At 31.6% G+C, this 26335-nt stretch overlaps 2 long non-coding RNA genes across 2 annotated transcripts in view; both read right to left on the bottom strand.

Moving 5' to 3' along the window:
* LOC106684278 (uncharacterized) overlaps positions 1-26335 on the bottom strand; it is a 174403-nt gene that overhangs the window by 39384 nt on the left and 108684 nt on the right. The window lies entirely within an intron of this gene.
* LOC136795205 (uncharacterized) lies at positions 14555-15597 on the bottom strand. Its single transcript, XR_010842772.1, has 3 exons — positions 14891-15597; positions 14734-14816; positions 14555-14663 (listed from the first exon to the last, which is right to left on the bottom strand). It is a non-coding gene; the product is annotated as an uncharacterized lncRNA (long non-coding RNA).

Here is a 26335-nt window from a genome sequence, read left to right as displayed (position 1 = left end):
TAGTACTTAATGATTATTAAACATTCATTATATTTATATATTTCTTGTTCCAACGTTTCGTTTTATACCCCATTTTCCGGTAAAGGTACTACTACAATATATCCATTTTATCTTTTTGTATGTTTTTTTTAGCACACCCAATAGCTAACCGCTTTCACTCCTAATTATTATTATTATTAGTAGTAGTAGTAGTATAGTAATTAATAGCAGAGAGAAATGCACTATTTAACAACAAGCAATTCAACCCAAATTTATTGGGTTTCTACAATACACAACATACTAATCAGTCTTATTAGATATAGTATAAATAGTAACATTAAGTAATCAGCAACGATTTATGTTTTTTTCTTATTTTTTTTCATTATAACTAAATATAAACACAGTGTTATTTTTTTATAACTATATTACTTTTTAAAATTTCAGTTTTATTACTTTGTCAATAATAATAAATAATATCAACTTTGTTTTTGTTTTATTCTGTATCGTGTTTATTTTATTCTCTCTATTACACTGTAATGAATATCATATATCTATTTTCCAGAGTTCCGTAATAAATACTCAATTTACTATACAATGTTTTTTTTTGTTATTGAAATAAGACTATATTTGTGTTGCCATTGATTTTATATCTTTTTGGACATTGAATGGTATAATGTATACATCTTCCAAAATGGATGTGTATTTGCGACAATTTTTTTTCCCCTTTTGAGTTCCCAATTAAAATTAAATCTAAAAATATTATTTTGTTTTATAATTTATGGTAAAATTTAATCTCGAACAACAGTTGTTGAATTCACTTAAAACTATTTCGTTATTATTGGTTAGTATCACGATTATTATAACTTCAATAAATTTATGTATAAATGGTATATGAAATGGGATTTTGGGAATCACTCACTTTATCTAATAAATCTTCCAAATAAATATTTGCTAAAATCGGGGCATTAGGAGATCCCATGATCTTTATATATATGTACCAAACCCAATAAAGCCAGTCTTTTACAGCAGTCCAAGCGTGTCATTGTTATTCCTTTTTTTCTTATAAGTTATATATATTAAGCACACAAATATGAATATATCTGAGTACTATCCTACATTTTTATTTACAATTTCCTTTCATCAAAATCCATCATCCATTCATGAAGTTTTCTTTTTTTTAATTTTTTGTTATAAATTTAGCGGTTGGAAAATAAAAGCATATTCAAGGATTATAATGAGGAGCAGCTCCGCAAAATAACGATTATGAAACCTTTTGTCTACATAAATCGATGAATGGGGCACAAAAGAAAGTTGCCAAGAGGATAACAACTCGGGGAGGAGATTGTTGTACATCGATTGTCGCTGTAAAAGCATCTACTAAAAAGGCCCGGCCATTTCTCTCTGCCCCCAACGTAAAACTCTGTTATGAAGAAGAATAGTTCACCAAGGGACGTGGTCGTAAACTACAAGGCAATATTCTCTTTTTCCGAATATATTCTAAGAATTATTTATTGTTGTACAGTGTGTATTGGAATCACGCGCAGGTCTTTACCGAAATAGATATTGTTCCGTCGTATATCCTCATGGTTAATGGACCCTGGGATGATTTCATTTTGGATATTGCAACCCGGGTGAGAGTGAATAATGTTCCTACAATTCGCAAGAGATAATAATTTATAGCAACGTTCGAATCTTACGCTGATAGTCGGTAAAATATTTCTTATACTGAGGGTCTGAGTACCAGGTTAACCCCTCATAACATATATAATTTTGCAATTTTAATATATATTTGCTTATGAATTTATTCGAATTCAAATATAAATTTGAATAGTACATTAGATTATTAGAGGAGCTCATAAGGGTTACTTTTTGATCCAAAAAAAAAAATTATTGTTTCCATCGATTTGGGTCTAAATGATTTAAAACATCGAAAAAACATTAAGAACAAAGTTATTTTAGTATTCAATTCCGGCAAGAATCGTCATAATCATAATTAAGGAATTCCTTGATTGGGGCTTTATCATCAAGACAGCCATTTTAGTCGAAGAAACGCAAGAAACATTCTGCCTTCCACATTACAACAAATTACTATATCTCATTGTTAGCAATAATAGATACAGATAAAAAATTAAAGAATTTAATAACTAAGAAATTTCCCATTTCCATGGTTGTTATGTCAATAGTTTACAAGACAATACAAGACTAATTTCACCTCAATATCCAAACGTGCTTTATTTAGGTTATAGAAGTAACAATTTTATTTTGAAATAGACATCTTGAATGCCACCCTCTACATAAATGGTGATATTGTATAAAATTATCTTGCAGAAAATTTAATTAGATTCAGATAGTATGAAAACTGTTTCTGTTGCTCACCTAGCTTTTTCAACGACTGTACAACGTGGATACAATACAACTCCGCCATCGACCGCCACATAGCCGAGCAGGAGAGGAAGTATCGATCGTGGTTTAGCTGATGGTTAATTAACTGACCGTTGATGTCTGGGACTGACCTCGTCAATTGTCAGCCCCGGACCGCACCAACTGGTCCAATGGTTCTGTTTCGTCTATTATTCCCGTAAACATGTACTAGCGTTCTGTTCTGCCTCATTTGAGGGAATCAGGTACACAACTCTTTAAGGACAATTCTAGAACCACTTTTGAAACGGATTGATTGAAAAAGATGTCTGAAAGACATTTACCAGTATTTTATTAAAAACTTTAATAAATATGGGACCGCTTTTCTTTATGATATTCAGTATTATATAGGAGTCGGATGAATAAAACCCAATCTATAAATAACTAGTACAGTTAGCACAGATGCAACGAGGCGCAAATACCGTCGAACCCGTTTACCCGATTACACGTCTTTCAAGATCCTCCGGAATCCTCATAATTCCTCTTTTTCCGATATTCAACATCACAATTGCATTCCTGAAGACTTCTTTTTCTCACATCCGTCCTACGATGAATTACTTTCCACTGTCCTAAAATCCCACACTAATGATTATGGCCCTGATAGTATTCCAGTAAAACTAATAAAATCCAGCCTCCCTGTCATAATTCACGTTCTTTACCACATCTACAACTTCTCATTACAAAACTCCATATTCCCATCTTTCTGAAAAACTGCGTTTGTCCGAACTTAGAAGAAAATTTCCAACCCTAGCTCACTGCAAGGCTTCCGTCCTATTTCTCTTCCGTCTAACCTTTCCAAGCCGTTAGAACGCACTGTCCAAAATCAACTCTCCAACTTCCTAGATGAACGTTCCCTTATCAACCTTTTCCAATCTGGCTTTCGATCTGGCTATTCAACGCCATACGCTCTCCTTAATAACCAATGAAAATAACCAATGAGCTCCGAAACTCCATTGAACACCAAAACCTCCCTATCCTCAGCATTCTAGACTTTTCCAAAGCGTTTGACACTGTTGACCATAACACCCTCTTTACTAAATTGTGTAATCTTCCTCTATCCAACAGTGCTCTGTGCTGGTTCAAATCCTTTCTCTCAAATCGGTCACAGTATGTAGTCGTCCCAGGTCAACCTCAATCTAAGATCCTCACTTCCCTGTGGTGTTCCTCAAGGCTCCTATTTATCTCCTACTTTGTTTGCTATTTACATTAATGACCTTCCCCTCCAGATCCATCACTCCCAATACCACATCTATGCAGATGATTTTCAAATATGCCTGTCCTTCCCGCCTTCTGACTTATTACCAGCCACAGAGAAACTTCAAGAAGATTTGGATGGGATTTGTGAATGGGCGAGAGCTAACAAGTTTAAGCTAAATGTGAAGAAGACGAAGGCAATCTTAATAGGCTCCAATCATCTCCTTAAAACTGTTCCTACATGATAGTCCCATCAAATTTTACCCCACCATCAAAAACCTGGGAATAACCTTTGATCAAACATTTTCCTGGAAAAGCCATGTATCCAATATCTCCCGCCTTCAACTTTAAAACGTTTAAATTACCTCCGCCACCTATTTCCATTTGAAACTCGTAGGCTCCTAGTCACTTCGCTAATATTTTCTCATTTTGACTATTGCGGTACAGTATATGGGAGAGTCTCTGGGGATCTCGAGGCGAAATTAAAACGTTTGATAAATTGCCGTGTACGATTCATTTTCGGGATCCCTGGGGACGCCTCTGTTTCCCGTTTTTATGCAGAGTTAAAGTAGCTTTATCCTTCCTACCGTCGTATTTCCTGGCATCCTTCATCTACTAAGTCATCCAATCCAGCCATCCTTCATACATCTTCGAGCTCTTTCAATCCTCTATTTGACGTTCCCGCAATACCCGTTCCCGGTCTTCAAATTTATACACAAGGGCCCACCGAACCGCTGCTTTCGATTGATCGTTCATTACCAGAGCCTCATTCTTATGGAACTCCATCCCTTCCAACATCCGTCGCTCCAATGTCCTCCCTACCTTTAAATCCCGCCTGTTCAATCATTTCTTATCCATTCAGACCCCATAAAATTGTAAATTAATATAATTGTAAATACGTATGTTAACTATTATATCATTTTTAATTATTTTTACATCGTTTTCTTTTCTCTTTTTTATTTATTCATTCTTTTTTTTTATTGTTCTACTGTGAGAAAGTGAGAAAGTAACCTATAATTATTTTTTATAATGACTGTTTATATTTCTTTGTATTTTTTGTTTAAGTATCTCTGAGGCTCCTCATCCCTCATCTATTGATTTCTCTATATTATTCAAAAGGAACTCGTCCCAAAATAAATAAAGTATTATTATCTCCAAATAATTTAAAAAATAAATTCGTACCATATTTGACACCGAAACGCAATTTTATGTCTAGGTCCTAAAAAACTTACTGAGTTCATACTTACTTAAGGCGGATAATCGCCCGTCACATAACTACATTTTGGAACTAGAAAAAAATTTGGATAAAGATCTTCCCTAAAAATTACGTTTTACAGTTGTGGGCTTATTTATGTTTACAATACATCATTCGATTAATTTTGTTCTATAAAAATTCAGTACCACCTGGTAAATAGTAATAAAATAGTTAAGAAATTGTTAAATTCAGTTAATAAATTGAAAATATGAGTAAGACTATTTTTCGATTTGGGTACCTGTACTGGTATTTGGTGGGGGGAAACAAGTCTGGCAAGTGGGCCTAGTGGTCCTTTTTGCCAACCCCTGGCGCCTACCTGAGTTGTGTCCACTTTGCTTAGTTAGTGGACACAACTCAGGTAGGCGATTAATTCGATTAATTTTGTTCTATAAAAATTCAGTACCACCTGGTAAATAGTAATAAAATACAAACAGTTAATAAATTGAAAATATGAGTAAGAGTATTTTTCCATTTGGGTACCTGTATTGGTATTTGGTGGGGGGAAACAAGTCTGTCAAGTGGGCCTAGTGGTTCCATTTTGCCAACCCCTGGCGGCTACCTGAGTTGTGTCCACTAACTAACCAAGGTGGGAGTGTCAAGATTCATTCTTCAGGACCGCCTAAAAATGAATGTTAACTGCCCCAGGTGGAAATCGAACCTACAACGTACCGAACCGAGTGCATTGGTACCTGTGCCCCTTCGATTTAGGTAATTTGGCCCGTACTATATAGCACTCGTCTAAACCGCTCTAGGATTACTCAACAAAAATAAATAATGACTGAAAACTCAAATGAGTAAACCAAGCATTTATGAAGACTAAGATACATTTTACAACGGCTTTTCCTTTATTATCGAAACCGGTCCAAAATTAATATTTAATATGTATCAGGAAGTAACCTAACCTAAGGTACTGCTACTGGTAATATTTGGAGGAACGTTTCTGGCAAGTGTTACCTATCAATCCTTTTCAATATTCGACCGCAAGAAAGACCAATGGAATAATTCTTATAATGCCCATTATTTCTCTACGTAGAACCTTTTTGATTTACTAATGAAATTTAAAAGGAACAACCAATCTATAGAGGAAGTCTGGTATGGATCCTATCAGAGCCTATAATACAATACTACACCACAGTAATGCGTTCCAGTCACAGCAGACTGTACGAAATTGAAATTGAAGCAGTTTCCGGGGCCTGCCCACATAAGTGAAAAGTTTCATGACGAACTATTCCACAAATGTTAAGATGTTTTTTTAAGTATGCAATGGCCTGAAAGAATTCCTATTAGTAATCGGAGTTCGTTCTATTTATGCCTAGCAGCTAATTAATTCTAGAAGTAGATGGTTTAGTTATTATTATATTGGCCTGTCTATTCCACAAATTCTCTAACCTAATAGCTGTTTGGCTAATTTTTCACATAAACCACCTATTTTCGATGACCATCCGAGGACGATTTGGAAGAATTGGCAAGTCAGGACTTGAAGCTAGATAGTTAAAGAAGAAGGACTTCCAGCGGATCTTCAGGAAGACATGGCTGTCTGAGAGAGTGAGATAGGAGGAAGATATGACATCACGCCATACCATGGGACCAATCACCACCTGCAGCTTTCAACCCATCTAGCTAGGTATTCATTTATAATGTAAAGTTTTATAGCAAGACCATCTACCTCAATTATGATTGTTATATTATATTATTTAAGAGTACATTAACATTGTAAATAAATACTTTGTTCATTTATGTAGCGTTGAGGCTTATATCACCCTCTAATACTCCATACTACATTATGTATTTAATGGTAATAATATTTTATGACGGTATCTAATTGGTGACTAGTAAACACGCTCTGATTGTGGAAAAGTGATCTAATGGGTTTTAGGCTCAATAATTAGAATTAATACAAATAATTTTGGATAAGTACCATCAGTAACTACCCTGACATCCCAAAGGCAAAAGCTGGTAAGAAACATAGTAATATCATAAATGTATTAAATAAAAGTATATTTTTATTCGATAGGAAATGTCTGTTCAAATTGCTCTTGAGAAGAGCTAAGAAAATGTGATAAATAGTTTCTTTTAGAAATAAAAGATATTTCTAGGGGATGGAAATAGCAGGCTGTTAGTGAGTGGGGAAATGTTAGGTAGGTAATATTGCCTATAAGCAGAGAACATCACTAAACTAATTAGTAAATGCATTATGTCCTCCGGCCTTTTGGCCTTAGCTATTGTACTCCGCTTCTGGGCTTTAATAATAAAGCACTGTTTGCTAATAGTAATTATCCTGATGAAATTACCTGATAACTTCTCCCATTTAGGAAATACCCTGATTGGGGTTCCATTCTTATTCTTCACTCTTATTCTCTTGGAATAAAGACCTCTTACATGTTGGACTTGCATGTTTTTGGATTATGATCTGTTATGCAGTATGCAGTAGTGCAGAATTTAAATTTCTGGAAATTTTTTTTTTCATTAAAATCATGGTGGATTTTAAATGAACAGTTTATCACTATTAGTTTAAAAGTAAAAAGTCAATTGTTTCTGATTCATTTTTATTATTATTACGAAGGAACTTAACTTGATAATTTATTTAATTATTTATAGACAGATTTCAGAAAATTATAATTTAGAGTATAAACGATAAATATATTGAAATAATAACGATAAATATATATAAACGAAAATTATTGAAATAACAAAAAAAAATCTTTAAAATCAAGTTTAATTTATTTTTTTAAATATAGAGTTTATCAATTTTAGTTCAAAAGTTAAAAGTTGAAGTTTCTGATTTTTAAGTGTTGGGATGTATAGCACTAAAAATATTTTTATTATTATGGTGATTAAATTAAAGTTGAAAATTGATTTTATTTTTTTATTGCCCGGGACTGCTTTACAAACTCCGTAAAGTCCTACCTCCTACATACTTTCTCATCATTCGTTCCTTTCTCCTTGATAGATTATTCCTAGTAAACCACAATGGTTCCTATTCATCCCTCTATTCTCAGTCCGCTGGTGTTCCTCAAGGTAGTATCCTTGGTCCCATCCTCTATACCGCCTATACAGCTGACATTCCAACCAATCCTAACACTATCCTCACCACGAATGCCAATGACACATGTGTAATCGCAGCTAATAATAACCCATAAATTGTATCCCAAACTCTCCAATCCCATACGATAGCCCTCGAAGAATGGTGTCGTAATTGGAGGATTAAGATAAATTCCAACAAATCCCATCAAATCACCTTTACCCTTCGTCGTAAACCTACCGACTGCCCTACAGTTTCATTTAATAATGTTACTCTTACCCCTGTCGAACAGATCCGCTACCTCGGACTACATCTGGACAAACGATTAACCTGGAATCCTCACACAAGACTGAAAGGACAGGAAACTGCACGTCGATTTCGATTAGACTACTAGACAAACGGTCTAAACTTCCAACACATTACAAAATAATGATCTACATGACTGTAATAAGGCCAATCTGGACATATGGAATTGAGCTTTGGGGCTCCACTAAACCTTCGAATTCCTCTCGTACCATTCCTTACAATCCAAAATCCATCGTAAAATCCTCAAAGCTCCTTACTTTGTCACAAATAAAATCATACATAAAGACCTTAATGTTCCCTGTGTAACTGATCTAGCCCGAACCAGATACCACTCCTTCTATTATAAACTTCCTAACCACTCAAACCTCCTAGTTTCTAACCTTGCTTCCTCTTCTATTCCTGACTTTCCTCCAAGGTGCCGGAAAAGAAGATGGCCACGAGACCAGCTAATGTAAAATGTCATTAGAGTGCTACCAATGGGTAGTTGCTCTACACGCTGGAACACTCCATTTTAACTAAGATCATATTTACTAAATGTATTATGTAATATACAGTTGTCAATTTCAATAAAGATATTAAAAAAAATGTTTATTGATAGATTACTAAAAAATATTTATTAGAGAATACATACATGATAAATTTTCTAGATGTAACCTTAATCTAAACCATTGTTGCACTTCTGAAACAGAAAAAATTATTCTGGAATATAAACATATATATATATATATATATATATATATATATATATATATATATAATTACAGACATTTTGTATATTATCGTGTTCTGTTTTTGCTCTTTACGGATTTAATCATTAGTATATAAATGAACACCTAAAAATTATAAATAACTGTTTTCAGACCTCCGAATATAGAGCAGACGTAGATACGAAGTAAAAAAGAAATAGATTTTGTCGACAACGTTGTTAAATTAAATTGGTTGATTTGATATTTATTTACTCTTTCCGTTGTATGGAAACTGGAAACTAGATCAACAGAAAATCTTTTACAAACAAAGGAATTGAAATTCCTATATAGAATTCCAGGCAAGTGTGAATATTTTTATATTTAGATTTTTTTTTTAATCTTAAATATCCACAATTCAACTCAATTCACATCAAATTAAAGACATTTTTAAAAATTAGTTCTGATTTAAGATTCTCATTTCATTTATAACGAAAATTGGCTAATTAGAGTAGGGATGATTGATGGGTTTTGGTGGGGTAGGAGGTAATTTATTACTGGGCCTATTAGCAACTATATTGCGGCAAATATATAAAACTTTACCAATCAAAATTAACAACTTAGGTAATTACTTACAAATTGGGCAGATCGAAGGATCAGGCTCTTCAAGAACTACTGCTCCAATTAAACGGTTATTTTTTTATTGAATCCCCATGTCAGAATAACATTTCCGGGTAGATCATATCTAGTGAGGAAAAATAAAGCAGTGTAAGTCAGAAAATGGTCGAAACAGATTAAGTGTATTATACGCATTTGTTCCTCTAATGTACCTCGTTGTTTATCTCCCATAAATTAAATATCAGCTATGGAAGAATTTGAAAATTAACTATAGGAAAAATATTTTCTCAGGTCGAAAGCAAAAGTAGAAATATAGATTTATAGTACACCTTTGAAAAATAAAAAAATAATCTAACATATAAAGTCGTAGAGGCTATGAAGACTGATGAAAAATGCAAAAAAAATTTGATTAGTAAATTTATTTTCTTGTATTTCCATGGTTGTTACGGCAATAGTAAGCTTTTCCGTTTACTAATCTTTATATGAAATATATTAGACCTTCTACTTTTATTTATTTATTTTTTTTGACCTTCCTAATCATTTCTGACGTAAGTGTTGGGGGTATCTTGAGGTAACCAACCTATTCTAACCATCGTGGAGAGTCAAGTTTTGTTTTCGTGAGACTGCCACAAAAATAAAAGTCGACCTCCCAGGCCGGATTCGAACCAGCGCCGCTGAAGTCGCTTAATTCCCTTAGGTACAAACGACCCTACCTCCTACTTTTTTTTTTTTATGACCCCCTTCCTAATCATTTCTGAGATACGATGGGGAGAGGGTGTTATCTAGAGGTAACCAACATATTCTAACCATGGTGGGGGGGAGGAGTTTTTTATTTCCTGGGACAGCCACCGAAATGAAAATAGTCTACCTCTAGGGTGGATTCGAACCGGCGCTGCTGCAGTAATCTGAAACATACACCTCAACCTCCTTAGCCACGGACAGGTCTTTGACACCTGGGAACTTTGGCGCGCCGGTTCAAATCCGGCCTGGGATGTAGACTTTTTTCATTTATGTAGCGGTTACACGTAATGAAAGCTTGACCCCTCACCATGGTTAGAACAGGTTGGTCACCTCTAGATAACACTCTCCCCACTCAGGGATTATTTTCTCTTTTTTTTCTACCTTCTATTTAAGCAGAAATTAATTTCTATTCTGCTTTTTAACTGTACTAAATATGTCCTCACAAATTATAGTCCTCGTCCCTTTTTTTACATCACTCAGCAATCCACATCTATGCTTCTTAATAAGCAGTTACCTTATCATTTCCACAGTGGATTATACCTTAATTAGCTCGCCTACAACGGTCTCTAAGCAACAATGACATATTTCAAAATACTATAATGCAAACGTACATCGTTAAAATTTACATTTTCATGTCTAAAACATCATCAGGCATAATTTGAATTTCCTAATATAAAGAACCATGATACAGCCCTTATGTAAACGAATCTTTCAATGACTAACGCTTATAGGAGTAGAAGTGTCTTAAATATTTTATTCTAACAGATTATTGTTAAAAAAAAATACTAGGGAGATAGTTCTAAGTTGATATTTTTTAATTGTTAACAGACGATAAAGGACCAAGCCTGAGATGAGTAGTGGATGGAGCCCTAGGAATCCTGACTATAACCTTTAGTGTGGGGTCACAACCAGTGGCCCTTCACAGGACCAAAGGGCGGAAGGTCTAAAAGGGCAGTTCCTTTAGAAGGGTGTCTCTTCCAAAGGCAGGCTATCTACAACAGCTAAAACGGCTTTTTATACTCGTTTAAAAATCATTTAAGAAACTCGTTTCTCAAGTTCTTCATACTCTATTAAAATTATAAAAGGAGCATATAAATAAAAGATTTATAAGTAGGGATTATATTTATTACTTCATATACATTGCTTGGATATTTGAGGTACTTAAAATTGATGCTAAAAAATTATTAGATACGAGTAGATTTACAAAATAGTGATAAATAAAATTTATGACTCAGTGCTCAATAATTTTAAAGACCTGTCAAGGTATTTATAAACTTTATAAAAAAATTAATATAACCTTTTTTACTTTTATTTACCCATATAACGAATTTATTATGAGGGGGAGCTTTGCGATGATGGAAACAATTTTTAATTTGAGTTTTCGCCGGAAATACACTTTTTGAGTCCTCAGAGTCGAAAAAACCAAGCCTCGAAAAATGGTTGTGTGCGTGCACCTGCGAGTTATTTATTATTATTTATCACCCTACCCTGCCTATTAGGCAATACGGATGTTCGCAGCAGTTGGTACAACTCATTGCTGCTATTGCTACAAAATAAATCTTGCTCTCCTCCTGAGGTCTTGCTGGCGTAGTTTATTCTCTCCTACCCAGGGAGAAGTGAGCAGGGCCCGCCCACAACCTCCTTCCACTCATACACGAAGGTCTTGTAGTGCGAGTAGTTTTTTTTTTTCATCAGCTGCGAGTTAAGAAACGCTATTGTTATAAACTGTATAGTTGTTCCTAAGAACAATTGTGTCCAGATATGTTATCTTTAACATGTGTAAATCAGCCCCCACAGTCCATCGCATCCCACCTTCCAAAAACATTTTTCCCTCTTGCTTACATATCATTCGTCATTGGTTGGCGTAGATAGTTGACCGTAGATTAATGATTGGAGAAGTTTGTCGGGGGGTGCGGTCAGCAAAGAACAACATAAATAAACAAAACCATATTTATTTATGTTATGCCGGCGTTTCGACCTGAGTTTCAGTTGCAATTTTTTCAGTTGCAGGCCTACCATCTACGCCACAACTCCTGATGAAGACCTGAAATTCAGGTCGAAACGTCGGCATAAAATAAATAAATATGGTTTTGTTTATTTATGTTGTTCTTTGCTGACCGCACCCCCCGACAAACTTCGCCAATCTGCAATATTATTGGACTTCCTTAAAATTCCCTCCTACTAATTTTGTGATATCCAATTAGATAAATAAAGTACGGTCAATTATTTATATATGAGTCGTTCAGAAACCAATGCAGTTAAGTCCAGGAAACAAAAATTGAGAAACTCAATGTTTGTAATATATTAATTTTTTAAATTCTTGGTTTACTAATTTGATCAGAAAAGTACATAAAGTCTTTTTTTCAAAGTGTAAGCTCTACAAAAAAACGAGATATATACAGGATGTGTAAATAAAAACGTATTTATTGGATCAATAACAGCGTCATACAAATTTTTGGCCTTATATCTTTTGGCAGCTGAAAAAATAAGAAATTTATGTAAAAATAAAACAATAACATTTGGCATGATAAGTTTTATGTTTATTAAACATAACAAACATCTTCCTCCTCCTAGTCATTTCGTTGATCTTAATGTCATGTAAAACCCGTGTTTAATTGGAGGTATATACTTTAAAAAAATCATGTATTTTTTTTGTTTCTTTTGAAATTGTTCTCCTACTAGGATATAATTTTGGGTCGAGTTATATTTTTTTTAATTTTTGGCCTACCTATTTGTTTTTGTTTTTTATATCAATTACTTGAAAGGTATCATCGTCAAAATTATGTTTGAACTTAATAAAGCAACTGCTTAGAGTTGAGTTGCTTAGAGAATACCTCTCTAGTTTTATCCAGCCAATTGACTGTTAGTAATAGCATTTTCCAATGGGTTTGTGGAAAGGAAATCTTGTCGCTGAAAGCGTTCTTTGTTTTATTGTTTTGTATTATATGATACCAGTTACTATGATTTTTTTTCTTAAGCTTCTATTACTGCAAAATCAGCGTCATTATTTGCTCAACAATAGTGTCCACTTAATAAAAATTTAGCTAAAATGATTCAGCTTTTATATCTTCACTCCGAACCAATTTCATTAAACTTAAAACAGTTTTTATATTTCGATTCTGCTCTGAACATGAATGTGAATACATCATAAATTTTTGAAATCTTATTTAATGTTTTTAAAAACAAAACAATTTTCACAAACACTTCAATGTAATATTTTTATGTTTTAACTAAAGTTTAGATATTTTAAATTAAAATAAAGCACGTACATAAAACTCGAACGATTATAAATTGTAGATGTAACAGTTACAGGCACTATGAATTTGTTGTTTTACAGTATTACCAAAAAATATCGAAAGAAGAAGAAGAATTTAATTTTTATTTCAAAGTTTATGTAAAAAAATATTGATAAAAGATGGACTTATTCATAATTGCTTCTGAAATTATTATACAATATATTCAGAAGCTATATAAAAAAAGGGCTGTCTGACCTAGAAAAAAAGAATTAACGAGAAAATCCTTTAATAGCTAAGAGGAATAATATTTATTTCATCAAAATTTACAAAAATCAGAAAATATAAAAAATGGACTTGACTGCATTGGCTTCTGAGCGACTCATATAACTAGCTGACCCGGCAATGCATTGCAATTGTAGATAGATTAATTGCATAGAATTGAAATTTTGATGTAAATTAATATATTTAGTTATCTATACATTGGATTAATGACTGAATCAATTGCTTATTATATCTATATAGTTTATAGCGGTAAATAACATTGTATAATAAAAATGTATGGTATAAAAATAGAAATAACATCAACACTACTCGACCAATCTACACCAAACTTGGGAGTGTTTCAGGGCTCTATAAAATGGACCAAAGGGCACAAACTTAAACTAATTAAACAAATTAGATCTGGAGGAATAAAATAAAACGTTTTAAAAGTTGTTCATTCATTCAATATTGAATTATTATTTTAATTAATTATTTATTATGAATGTTCATTCAGCTTTCAACGGTGTACAGCTTTCAATTTATAATAAAAAAATAAATAAAATTGGAATATAACCTACCTAAATTCTAAATATTTTAAAGTAAAATGGGCAAAAGTTCCATAGGCTGTATATTTGCTAATAATTACCCGAAATCAATGAATATTTCTTCTACCTTATTTTGCAGGGAATTTAATCGCCATACAAAAAACATTATCCAAATATGAAAAACGAAAGAATCGATTGGTATACTAAAATAATTATATACTTTCTTAGCTACGTACCAAAAACGTTTAAACTTGCTCATAAATTTATAATCATACAATTCTTTCTTGAGACTGGCAATTTTTTACTAAATAATTCAAAACATTATCCAAATTATAGTCTCAAAACTTTTATTGTTTTTACACGTCCAACGTTTCGGCCAATTCGGCCATCTTCAGGGACAATCTGCTACAAAAAGTTTCCATTATATGTGTGATCCTACAACCATTTTAACATTATTATTTATAATTTACCTTACCTTAATTCACTATGAAACATATTATTTAATATTTTTCCAAACACTTCATACAGGCTATTCTGCCCAGGTCAAAACATTTTTATCTATGAACAACATTAAAACCATTAGGTAAACTAATTTTTTTGTTAATCAGTATATCTCACATTTGTTTAATTACCCAATAAGTCAAATATCCATTAAAATTCACAGTCAAAAATATTTTTCATTTTACCACTATCATACACTTTTATTACAACCTTACTTGTAACCTACCTTTACTCAGTTCAACCATTTAAAAAATTATTTATCATAATTACATTTTTTTTCACTTTTTCTCTTTATTACATTAGCAAAATTCCTATCAAGGCTAACCATAATTATCCATATATAAATTATCCCATATTATTTATAAGTTAATCTTACTTAATATCTCTGCATAATGTTGATTTAAGTTCCTCGTATCTGTTTTGAAGTTTACTGTGTAATCAATATTTTCAGATATGTAAATGGATTCCAGTATTTTCCTTTTGTATGTATTATTCTCTTTATGTAAAATGAGTGTATTTTCAAAATCAAAAATATGTTGGTTTTTGGTTGCATGTTGGACTAGTGCTGTTTTATTTGGATCCTTCTCTTTATTTTTCAAATCATTATTGTGTTGATAAATTCTGTCACCCAATAATTGCTTTGTCTCACCTATATATATAGCTGGACAATTTAGACAGGGAATTTTATATATTAATCCCGATTGATTTCTTGTATCAATTTTGTCCTTTATTATACTATAATAGTTTTTTATTTTATTATTGGGTCTATGACTTGGGGAGTATTCATCCACATCGTAATCCTTAAATGATTTCTTTATATCTTCAGATAGTCCTTTAATGTAATTGCATGAATGTTCTCATAAATGTTTTTCTATTGAGAAATCAGGAATAAAACAAAAATATATAATATATATTATAGCTTTTTGAATAATTTTGTTTTTTTACTGCAAAAATCGGAATAGTCTAGAAGAATTTACGCTTTTCTGAGAAAAAACTAAACCATTAGGATGAAGCCTTCATCACAATCGGATGATCACTATGGCAGCTTATTAAGTAATAACTAACTAATATTAATTTTTATATATTAAATTACATAATTTGTTCCACTTAAATGTACGTCTACTCTTCTTTTAGGGCTTTTATTTAGGGTAAAGTAACAAGTGTTTTATTTATGTATCAGCTCCTATATAATTATAATTAATTATAAAATATGTTTATATCATTACAATTTTAATCTCGTCTCCAACGTTAAACTTGATTTTTCAAACACAATCAAAGGAATTGGTAAAATATTAAGGTTGTCTTAAAGTTATTTTATTTATATATTTTTTTTATTGCTCAAGTAATAATCATAAAATATATTCAGTCATTCTAGGAAATGAAGAAGTAAATTAAATAGTTAAAACGTAAATTCCCAACCATATTTTAATATACGAATCAACGGGAATTTATAGCCTTCATAAAAATAAAATATTGGACGCAGAGAGTAATAAGAGTCTGTAATGAATCTTTTTGCGGAGCTTCGGGTGACATCACTCGATGGAATGACGTGAATTCTTCTGGGTTAATTATTTCATCACCTCATCCTGTTTACACCTGTCATTACCACCGCCGCATCTCAATGATGCCATTCATCATAACTTCGGCCAAAAGACAATAGAACGTAGCGATAAAAGCTCTTATTATATACATATTTAAATGATTAATAATAAATACGAATGGTTAAGGTAAAATTCAGGGCCTGCTCAGGCGACATCGGATAACAGAAAGAAGAAAACGGAGAGGAAGAAATAGAACAGAGACGACTAAAGGCGAGGAATTCCTGTGAAACATTTAGAAGGCAAAGGGAAGGAAAAACCAATGATCGGATTGAAACGAAGAAAGGGGATTGAGAGCAACTTCAAAAGGAACAGAATTCGATAGAAAATAAATTGGCTATATATTTTAACAGGCTTCTCCAATCATTTGTGCTTTAGTAAGTGAAAAAGCAGGTAGATAATTAGTAACTAAAACGAAAATAGATATTTTTAATCAACTTCAAAGCGTTGCATATTAGGACCAATGATTTTAAAACCAGAATGAAATAAGGAAAATTCGAATCCAGATATTACTTATAAATTAGCATAAGTTTGTTTTATGTACCCTAGCTTATGAATTCGATATTTTTCTCAATGAAGATTTATTTTTTCATGTGTTGAAAAATTAATAATAATCATTCCAGCTATTTGTCATTGTTTATTTAATTTATTATCTCTTGAGAATTTTTAAATTTTAAATTTTATTATATTCCATTGATCGCTTATTATTTACACAATCATGGATAATTATAATAATAGCAATAAAGTAAAATAACTTTTCTAATGTTTTGAAGCCTCCTTCCTATCTTGCCGTGAACTCAATAATATTAAAACAAAATAGTGCTTGATTCGTTTATTTTTATCTTGTTTCGGAGATGCTCTGTCTCCCTCTTCGGTATCTGATTTGCCTCACTATTATCGGGTGATTCACAAATTTTTAATTTTTTAAATTTGGTCATTTAGTTAACTTCATTGTCGTAGTGACATATTTAAAGCTTGTTACATATTGCAAAAATTTTGACTCACTTATAATACTGTGGCAGATTAGATGCTGAAGAGTATCCCTCACAGTATGCCCGAAACGTCCAATATAAAAATAAATAAATTAAACACTATTGAATTTTAATTTATAACTGAAGACGAGATAGGAGGATACAAAAATATATAAAATAGTTAAGATCTAATGACGAGATAAATTAACATTTGTAATATTCTTTTTTAGGGAAAAAAAACTTTCTTTTGTTTTGACTTTATTCAGAGTTAGTTAAAGTACGAGTCATAGTTCTTTAATATATATATATATATACGGGAATTGTTCGAAAAGATTTTGTGAATTTCTTCCCCAAAATAGTACTAAAAGTTTTCTTGAGTTTGAGAAGCCAAATATTTCAACTCAAGCTGAATATGTTCAACTTGTACAGCAGATGACAACAAATATATGTTTCTTTAGCTAATTCGCTATTTAATAAACAATTCATTATTAAAATATGAAGATGGTGAAGTGTTGCCGTCAATGAGAACGAAAATAGTTTTCAACTATTTTTATCCGACGTTTCGCCCCACTTTGTAGGGCTTCATCAGGGCTAAAATGATACAAAAAGCACTAAGAACATTTTGAAATAGTAAGATAATAAGATACAAAAAGATAAATTAAGGTATAATATTTATATTTCAAAATATTCTTAATGTCCTTTTAACACGCTGGATGGGCGAAACGCTGGATAATAAATAGTTAAAAACTATTATTTTTTTTTTACCGCAACCCTGACCATCTTCATATTTGAAATTACACGCTCAATTATCTATTATATCGTCCAGTCTTTCCATGTCATCTTGGTAACTTTCTACGCCTATAATGCCGTCCGCATACGTTAGCATTTTAAGTTTCATTCTGACTTGTATCTCAGCACAGTAAATATAAAATGTTTTGGAATCAGTTTCCAAAAATACTTATACACAAAACAACAAAAGAAAAGTAGAATCCATAAATAAAATCACTATGAAAGATAATTAAATACAAGCTTTAATTTCCTACAAAGAAAAACATAAATAATTGAAATCTAACTCTTTCTAACAAAGATACGGCTTGTTGAACTTATTAGCCATTTCAATTATTTTTATCCTATAAAACTCCGTTTACTTTTAAGTAAATTGGAAAACTATAAACTTCCCGAAATATTCTAGATGCTCATTTACCGCATTTAAGATTATTAAATTGCCAGCAAAGATATCAATTGCACCAATATACAGCAAACAATCTCTGTACATATCGGATTTAGCACTCAAATCTGTTAGAAAATTTGTCAGCGAACATCAGATATTTTATTATTTGTTATTTCCAAATATAATAAATAATTAATTCAAATAAAAAATCACTGAGAACAATAAATCAGTGGCAGCGTTTTTATAACTATATTTATATATTTAAAAAAATAGTAATCACAAAATGTTTTTATTTATTTTTCTGGTCAATATATTTTGGGTAGAGTACATAATTATCTTAATTAAATTTAGGAATTTTAAAATTATTTTTATTAAATATTTAATATTATTAATATTTATAAAAAAAAAATCTATGGAGGAAAATAAAGTAACTAATAACGGTGAGATAACAAAATAAATAAAAAATGGAACAGACAATTAATGATTGGTTTGATATGGCGCTTCTTTTGGTGGTCGATCGAACAGTTGCTGTCTGTCAGTTCTAAATTTAGTTTGAATCCTGTGTTCTGTCTCAGATCAATTCCATGTTCAAATATCATTCTTCTGCCAGATTGGATAAAGGAGAAACCATATACTGATTTAATCGGAGCAAACAATTTTAATTTAGATTTATATATATATATATCCAATTATTACCTCTATAAAATATGAAATTAAAAAAATATATTTAGTCTTAAAATATATTGTGATTATTCTTTTAAGCAATTTTTATTTAACTATTTGAAAATCAATTTAAGCAATTTGACAAACAATATTCTTGCATGGCAAATTGAATGATTTGCCAAATCGGAGAAACTAGGATGTGGTAAAATGATTATTTTTTTAAATTTATTTATTTAAATTTACAACTATATAAAAAAAATACAATAAGTAACGCATGATAATTATGGGAAGGAACCACCCAATGGTGGTACTTTAATCATTACTTTATCCCAAAGAGATCCCTTTCTTCTTTTCAGACGCCTCGGAGGATTACCAAGGATGGTTAAGGATGTGAGATTAAAAACTGATGGATTTGGGTGAGTAAGGACTTTGGAATAAAAGGTGGTACGAGTGGAATGTTGAGGTCTTTGTGGATGAATTTATTTGTGAAAGAATAAGGAGCATCAAGGATTTTACGGAGGATTTTAGATTGTAAGGATTGGATACGGGAGGAATTTGACGGTTTAATGGAGGGCCAAATCTCAATTCCGTAGGTCCAAATAGGTCTGATTATCATAGTGGATAGGAGTTCTTTTTTGTAGAAAATGAGAAGCTTACAGCGTTTATTAAGTAGTAGTAATCGGAACCTACAAGTAGTTGCTTGTCTGTTCAGTCTAGCATGGGGGACTCCAAGTAGGTGTATTGTAAAGATGGAGTCCTAAGTGGCGAATCTATTCAACAGTTTAATGAGATATTAAAAAAAAAACATACTGTAGGACTGGTGCAATGATTAGAGGAATAATTGTAAACAAAATATAATGATATGCTGGACAATGGCAAAAAAAAATAATGATATATAAGAAACGAAAAAAAAGTCAATTTATATATCAGAGAACATCAATTACACAGTTAATTTTAAAACAGATACTAGGAATTTAAACCAACATTATGCAGAGATTTTAAGCAAAATAAATTTATAAAAATAAATGAAGAAATTTGTTGCTATTTACAATTAATTTTAATATGGAAATTTGAGAATTAGAATAAATACCAAATTGAGACAAAAATGAAATTTAAATTAATTTTTAAACAAGGCTGACCTGTGTGAGTGGGAGGTTATAAGTGGTTTGTGTATATGGTAGTGATATTTGTGAGGATAATTTTAATATAAGAAGAATTAGATATTTATGATTTTAAATTTTTAAAAAAAATAGGTAACTAAACTTAAGATTAGGTAAACTTATTAATAATAAATACAACTCTCTAATAATTTGACTTTTAAATAGGTTTTTAACTTATAATTAATGAATGACCTGGGTAGAATAGCCTGCAAAAGTTATTGAAGGTATGTTATATTATTGGTGATAATGTTGTTATAAGTGTTAAAAATGAATATGTAATATAAGCTGTTAAATATTTAGATGTCCTTGAGGATGGCTAAAATGGCCGAAACGTTGGTCTGTTGAAATAAAAAGTGTTGAGACAAAAAAGGATACAAGTTTTGATTTATTTAATAAATAATACCTTGTCTCAAGAAATTGAAATAATATAATTAAAGAAAAAAATCCTTTTATGCTAATAAAACGGAAAAGGGAACAAGATAATACAAGAAAATTTCATAATAAAAAAAACTGACAACACATGAAGAACCCCCTCTAAAATGACTCTAATACTCTTGAAATATATTTTAGAAAATGTTAAAATTTTTTTGTTAGAAATATATCTATATATTAAGTTTTTTGAGCATAAGAGGCTTTGTTAAGGATTGATTAACCGATGTCTTTATTGTTAGTATTAATCTGAAAGAAGCTTTTTACGCTTAAAAATTATTTTGGTAAATTTAGTAGTTAGTCTTTTTAAAGTTTTTCACACAACGAGATAGAATAAACTAAATTAAATTATAATTAAAGACATGAAGTAAATGATAAAGGTGTTGTGCAACATTTTAGAAAAACTAGGCATTTTTGCTTGGAATGTAGCAACTTGTTAACTTTTTCTAAGCCTTAAATTTTATCAGTCTTCAAAAGTTGAAGAATTGCGTTTTTCAGTCTAAAATAGAAATGAAAAATCATGAATTTTTTTTCCTAATTTGATTTATGTTTGTTAACATTATACTTTCACCCACTCATGTCTTTAATTATCTTGCATGGAAATAGTTTCAATTGTATTTATATACAAATATATAATTTAATGTATTTTTTATTTCTTACTTATGTATGGCTTCAATAGGTGGGATGTTGAGTTGAGTTTTCTGAAGAGAGAGTCTAGGCTTCTGTTGTCCTCTTAGTTCAATTAACAAGGGAGTTATAATTTGCAAACTCGTCAGAGTTCATTTCTGTGTTAAACACAGAAATTAACGGGTTAATTGTGAAATTTAAGAAATTTGATCAAATGCTAGGTTGTAGTAAAACGAAAGTTGGTGAGGATGCATAGCATCGCTTTAATCTGATCCAAATCATCCAAAAAATTAACGCAATGCAAGCATAAAATATTGTATTTCTTAATCAAAAGTGGCGTATACACAAATTTCTTAGAATATTATGTTTGGAGATATAAGGCAGTAGCTAATCTCTAATTTCTAAGTTGGTTACGTCACATATTCAATTCTATTAGGCCTTTGTAGTAAGGATAGAAAACTCAACAAAACAAAAGTTATTAAAATTTGCTAATTTACCACTTTGACTTTAGACCGACGATATATAGAAGAAGAAACCAAATTTTACATATTTAGATTTACAAAAGTTTAGAAAAATTAAAGAAATACTTGACAAAATCAAATTGAAATGTTTCGCTGCGAATATCATCATCATCATCATCAAACATTTTCAGCGAATTCAGTCCAATTCCACAAGAACGTGATATTTTAAGACGATTTTTTCGAAGAAACTGCGCAAACTGTAAAAACAATTTGTTTTTTATTATAAACTTTATGCAATGTTTTTTTTTTTGGATTCATTTTTTATTATTAAATAATGATCAATAATTAAGGAGAAGAAACTTTTAGACCTCCTTAAACCAACATTTTTTAAATATTTCGATCTAGACGTAGAATGTTTGTGTTAAGAATAAAGTTGCTTTTTTTTTAAATTGAGTTTAAAAAATGGAATAATGTTTCAAAAAGAATTAATTTTTTTTTCATGCTGAATATGGCCCAGAGAAATTTCAGCACTGAGTTCAGGGGAAGACCCGACTTATGCAAAAAATTTATTTTTTCCGAAAATACATAAGCAGACATAAAAAACCAAAGAAAAATATGTACGTGTAAGGGATTTCTCTAAAAAGTTTCCAAATTCAATATTAAAAAAAAAAAAAAAGCTTTTTTCTTACCTCAGGCAATGAATTAATCCTTCATCTTAATGAAACTGAAATTATTTTGGTTTGGGAAAATTTTCTTTTCTTATCGTTCTGGTAACCTTTGTATATGGAGCTCTACAGTTTATATTCAATTTAAAATAACAAAAAACAAAAATTTAATTCTATCCTTATGTTCCTCGACTGAAGGCAGAAAAGAAAGACGGATTGATATCCTACAGAATGTCAAACGAATTTATTCTAGCCAGAGTAGAAAGACCTACGTGTATTCTGTGGGTCCTCCATGAAATAAAAATCAGCCCTCCGAGGTCGGATTCGAACTAGCGTCTAGCTACAGACACTAGAATGCAAATGAGGGGCCATAACACGCTCAGCGACATCGACCTTCTAAATAATATTATGGTAGGTTTCATCCGAATAATCACAAACTACTACTATTATTTCAAGAACTTTTTTTTTTTTTATTATTTATTTCTGGAAGTTTTATTAGAAATAGTTCACTAGCTTAGGAAAACAAATGTTTACACATACATACAATTTTTATGTTGGCTTCTATCTTTACTCTTTTATTGTCGTTTTTTTAAATTTTATTTATTTGCAACATTTTTACTTAAAATATTTAAAAAATAAATTTTTGTAATGTATCGGAGAGTGAATTAATTATCCCATGGGGTGAATTAGTCCTGTTCATAACACCTAGAACACGATTGATCAAATGAGCTAAAATTAGATTTTAGATTTTATGCGATATCAATGATACCGCGCACGGTATCAAATAGCTAAATAACATACTTCAATAGTCAAAATCATAATTTGTTTAATATTTGAAATATGAAAACGAAAAAAAAAAATAAAAAACATTAGAGATATATTTCTTAATTTTTTATAATAAAAATCATGAATTGCTACTTCAAAGTCTATATTTTTATAATACATTTTACCGAATGTGATGAGCTGCTGAATCTTTCTTGACGTGTTATCGTACTTCTTTGTTCATTTTTTATAACTTTTAAGTTAAATCACAGAAGTTAGGGGGCCCCATAGATCGCGGGGCCAGTGGGTCCAAAATTTAAAGAAAGCACTGCTTAAAGAAGTAGGTGAATTTCGTCCTGTTCAAATATTTTATAATAGTTTTTTTGGAAATTGGATTTCAATTGTGACATTTCGAGCTATAAACTTTTTCTTCCACACCCGGTTTTTTTATGGGCTTTTAAGGTTTTGCGCACCCTCATAACCCTTTCAAATTGTGTTACAACACTAAAAATGTGTATGGGAATTAAGTTGATATTAGTATGGAATTGAGCTCTGGAGCTCCACCAAACTATCAATCCTTACAATCCAAATTCCTACGTAAAATCCTTGATGCTCCTTATTAAGTTACAAATAAACTCATTCACAAAGACCTTAACTTTGTGTCCAGGTGCCATCCTTCCCTCCTGTCCTACAGTATCCTTTCTAAATACTCTACTAACGCCTGTTGAACAGATTCGATACTTAGGACTCCATCTTGACAAGAGACTTACTTGGAATCCAAACACAAGACTGAAACGACAAGAAACTGCTCGTAGATTCCGATTGCTACAACACTTACGCTATAAACTTCCCATTCACTACAAAAAATTAGTATACACTACAATAATCAGACCAATTTGGACATATGGAATTGAGCTCTGGGGTTCCACCAAACCATCAAATTCCTCCCGCATCCAATCCTTCCAATCCAAAATCCTAGATGCTCCTTATTACGTTAAAAATAAACTCATTCACAGATTTGCGTCTTTTCATTCTAAACTCCTTAACCATAATAACTAACCCATTAATTCTTAATCTTTCATCCTAAAAAATCCCTGATAATCCTCCGAGGCGTCTGAAAAGAAGATGGCCTCGGGACCTTCTAATTTAAATTAATGTTTGAAGTACCACCAATGGGTGGTTTCTTCTTAAGATTTTCAAATGTATATGAAATATATAACATATTTACTTATTGTATTTATTATTTGTACAGTTGTAAATCACATTGAATAAATAAAATAATAAAAAAAAAAAAAAGTTGATAGACAGTTTTAAGCAAAAAATAATTGCAATTATAATTTGAATCTGTGGTAATAAAAACTGAATTTTTGAAATTTACTAAAATTGTGGTCCGAAAGTACAATTGATAGATGAACCATAGTAATCACAATTACAATTAATTTTTCCCAACACTGATATTAGACGAATGCTTAATGAAAGTCGTCATCATTTTTTCTTTTCTCCACCAATTTTTCGCTATCATTTAGCATTAATGAAAGAACTAAAGCAATTTTCATGTTTTCTCAACCAAAATGAGGAGAAACGACCTTAGTGATGGAGCTATTTTTTTTTTCACAAAAACATTTTTAAGCTGATATGCACTGTATGCCGTTTATAATGACGTATGGGTAGTCGAATAATTCCGGTCCGATGTTTTTGAGAGCCTTATCAATGTATTATTAACGGATATAGGCTACAGAATCTATTGTTGAACTGTTGTATTCTTGGAAGGAACATGATTTATTTTTGTTATTCCTATCTCCAGAAACTCTAAAATATGAACTTTAAAAGCAACAGAAAAATAAAAATGATTTTTTTATCTACTCTTGTCTTTAAATTTTTTTCCCCAAAAATAGTGATAACTTCAACACGAGCTCACTGACCTACACAAAGCTGGGGACGTAAAGGAGGTTATTAAGTGAAAGTTGTGTGATCACCATACCGCAACAGTTATTCTGTGTTTATGAGTGCGGGATATGTACCTTAGAAACTTGACAGACGGTTGAAAGCCCGTGTCTATGGGTTTATATAATTATTGTACGGTATAATAAATAGTAAGGTTGCGTATACAGCTCCCCATTCACCAAACCATTCATACTTCCCTCTAATTATAGATGAAGGGAGACGACAACGCCCTGACCTAAATAAGCTGTTCAAAAGCGGAAGACTAGGCAGTGCTACATCAATCACCAGCCACGGGAGCCGAGAGCTATCTCATCCATGGAGTTATCAGATAATGGAGGCAATTTCTCAGGCAGGCAGTGCTCTCTCAGGGCCGCCTCGTCGTCCTTGAAAAATTCGGCTGTCCTATATAGAGGGAGCTGTTTCGAAAATCTGATTAATCGAAAAAAAAAAAAAAAAAGGTTACCATAGCATGCCTCGTATTTTCTACTCGCCACCCAATTCATTATTATAATTAACTGTAAGAATTGCAATCAATTTTTTTTAAATATGCCAATCCCCAAGGTCATATGTATTTGGTACAATATTAAAGTGGTGGTTTACCAGAACATTTTTGAAAACAACCTTTTTAATTTAAGGCAGCAGATATAAGTTGACAACTAATTTCTAATTTTGATATAAATCAAATGATTATTTTGTGGCTTCACATATTCAATTAGGTTTTCTTTTGGCATTGCAAAGAATTATCTTAATATTAATTAAACCACGTTAAAACTCAAAATAGCGGGGAATTACTATTAAAAGACTGATACATGATTACAATAAGGCCTATCTGGACATAGGAAGTGATGTCGACTAAACCATCGGATTCCTCTCGTATCCAATCCTTACAGTCCAAAAACCTTCGTAAAAACCTTACTTCGTCAGTCATCTAAGTCACCCATTAGTACCTCTATGTCCCATATGTTGCGGAATCAGCCAGAACCAGATACTAATCCTTCTCTGATAAACTTCCTGACCACCGAAGCCCACTTTTTTCTAACCGGGTTTCTCTTTCATTACCTGATAATCCTCCTAGACGTCTGCCTGAAGGCCTCGAGATCTTCTCCTCTAGAAATGCTATTGGAG

The sequence above is a fragment of the Halyomorpha halys genome, unplaced genomic scaffold, assembly GCF_000696795.3.
Source record: "Halyomorpha halys isolate HHAL.00 unplaced genomic scaffold, Hhal_1.1 Scaffold566.1, whole genome shotgun sequence".
Taxonomy (NCBI): Eukaryota; Metazoa; Arthropoda; class Insecta; order Hemiptera; family Pentatomidae; genus Halyomorpha; species Halyomorpha halys.
This window is presented reverse-complemented; position numbering and strand designations above follow the sequence as displayed.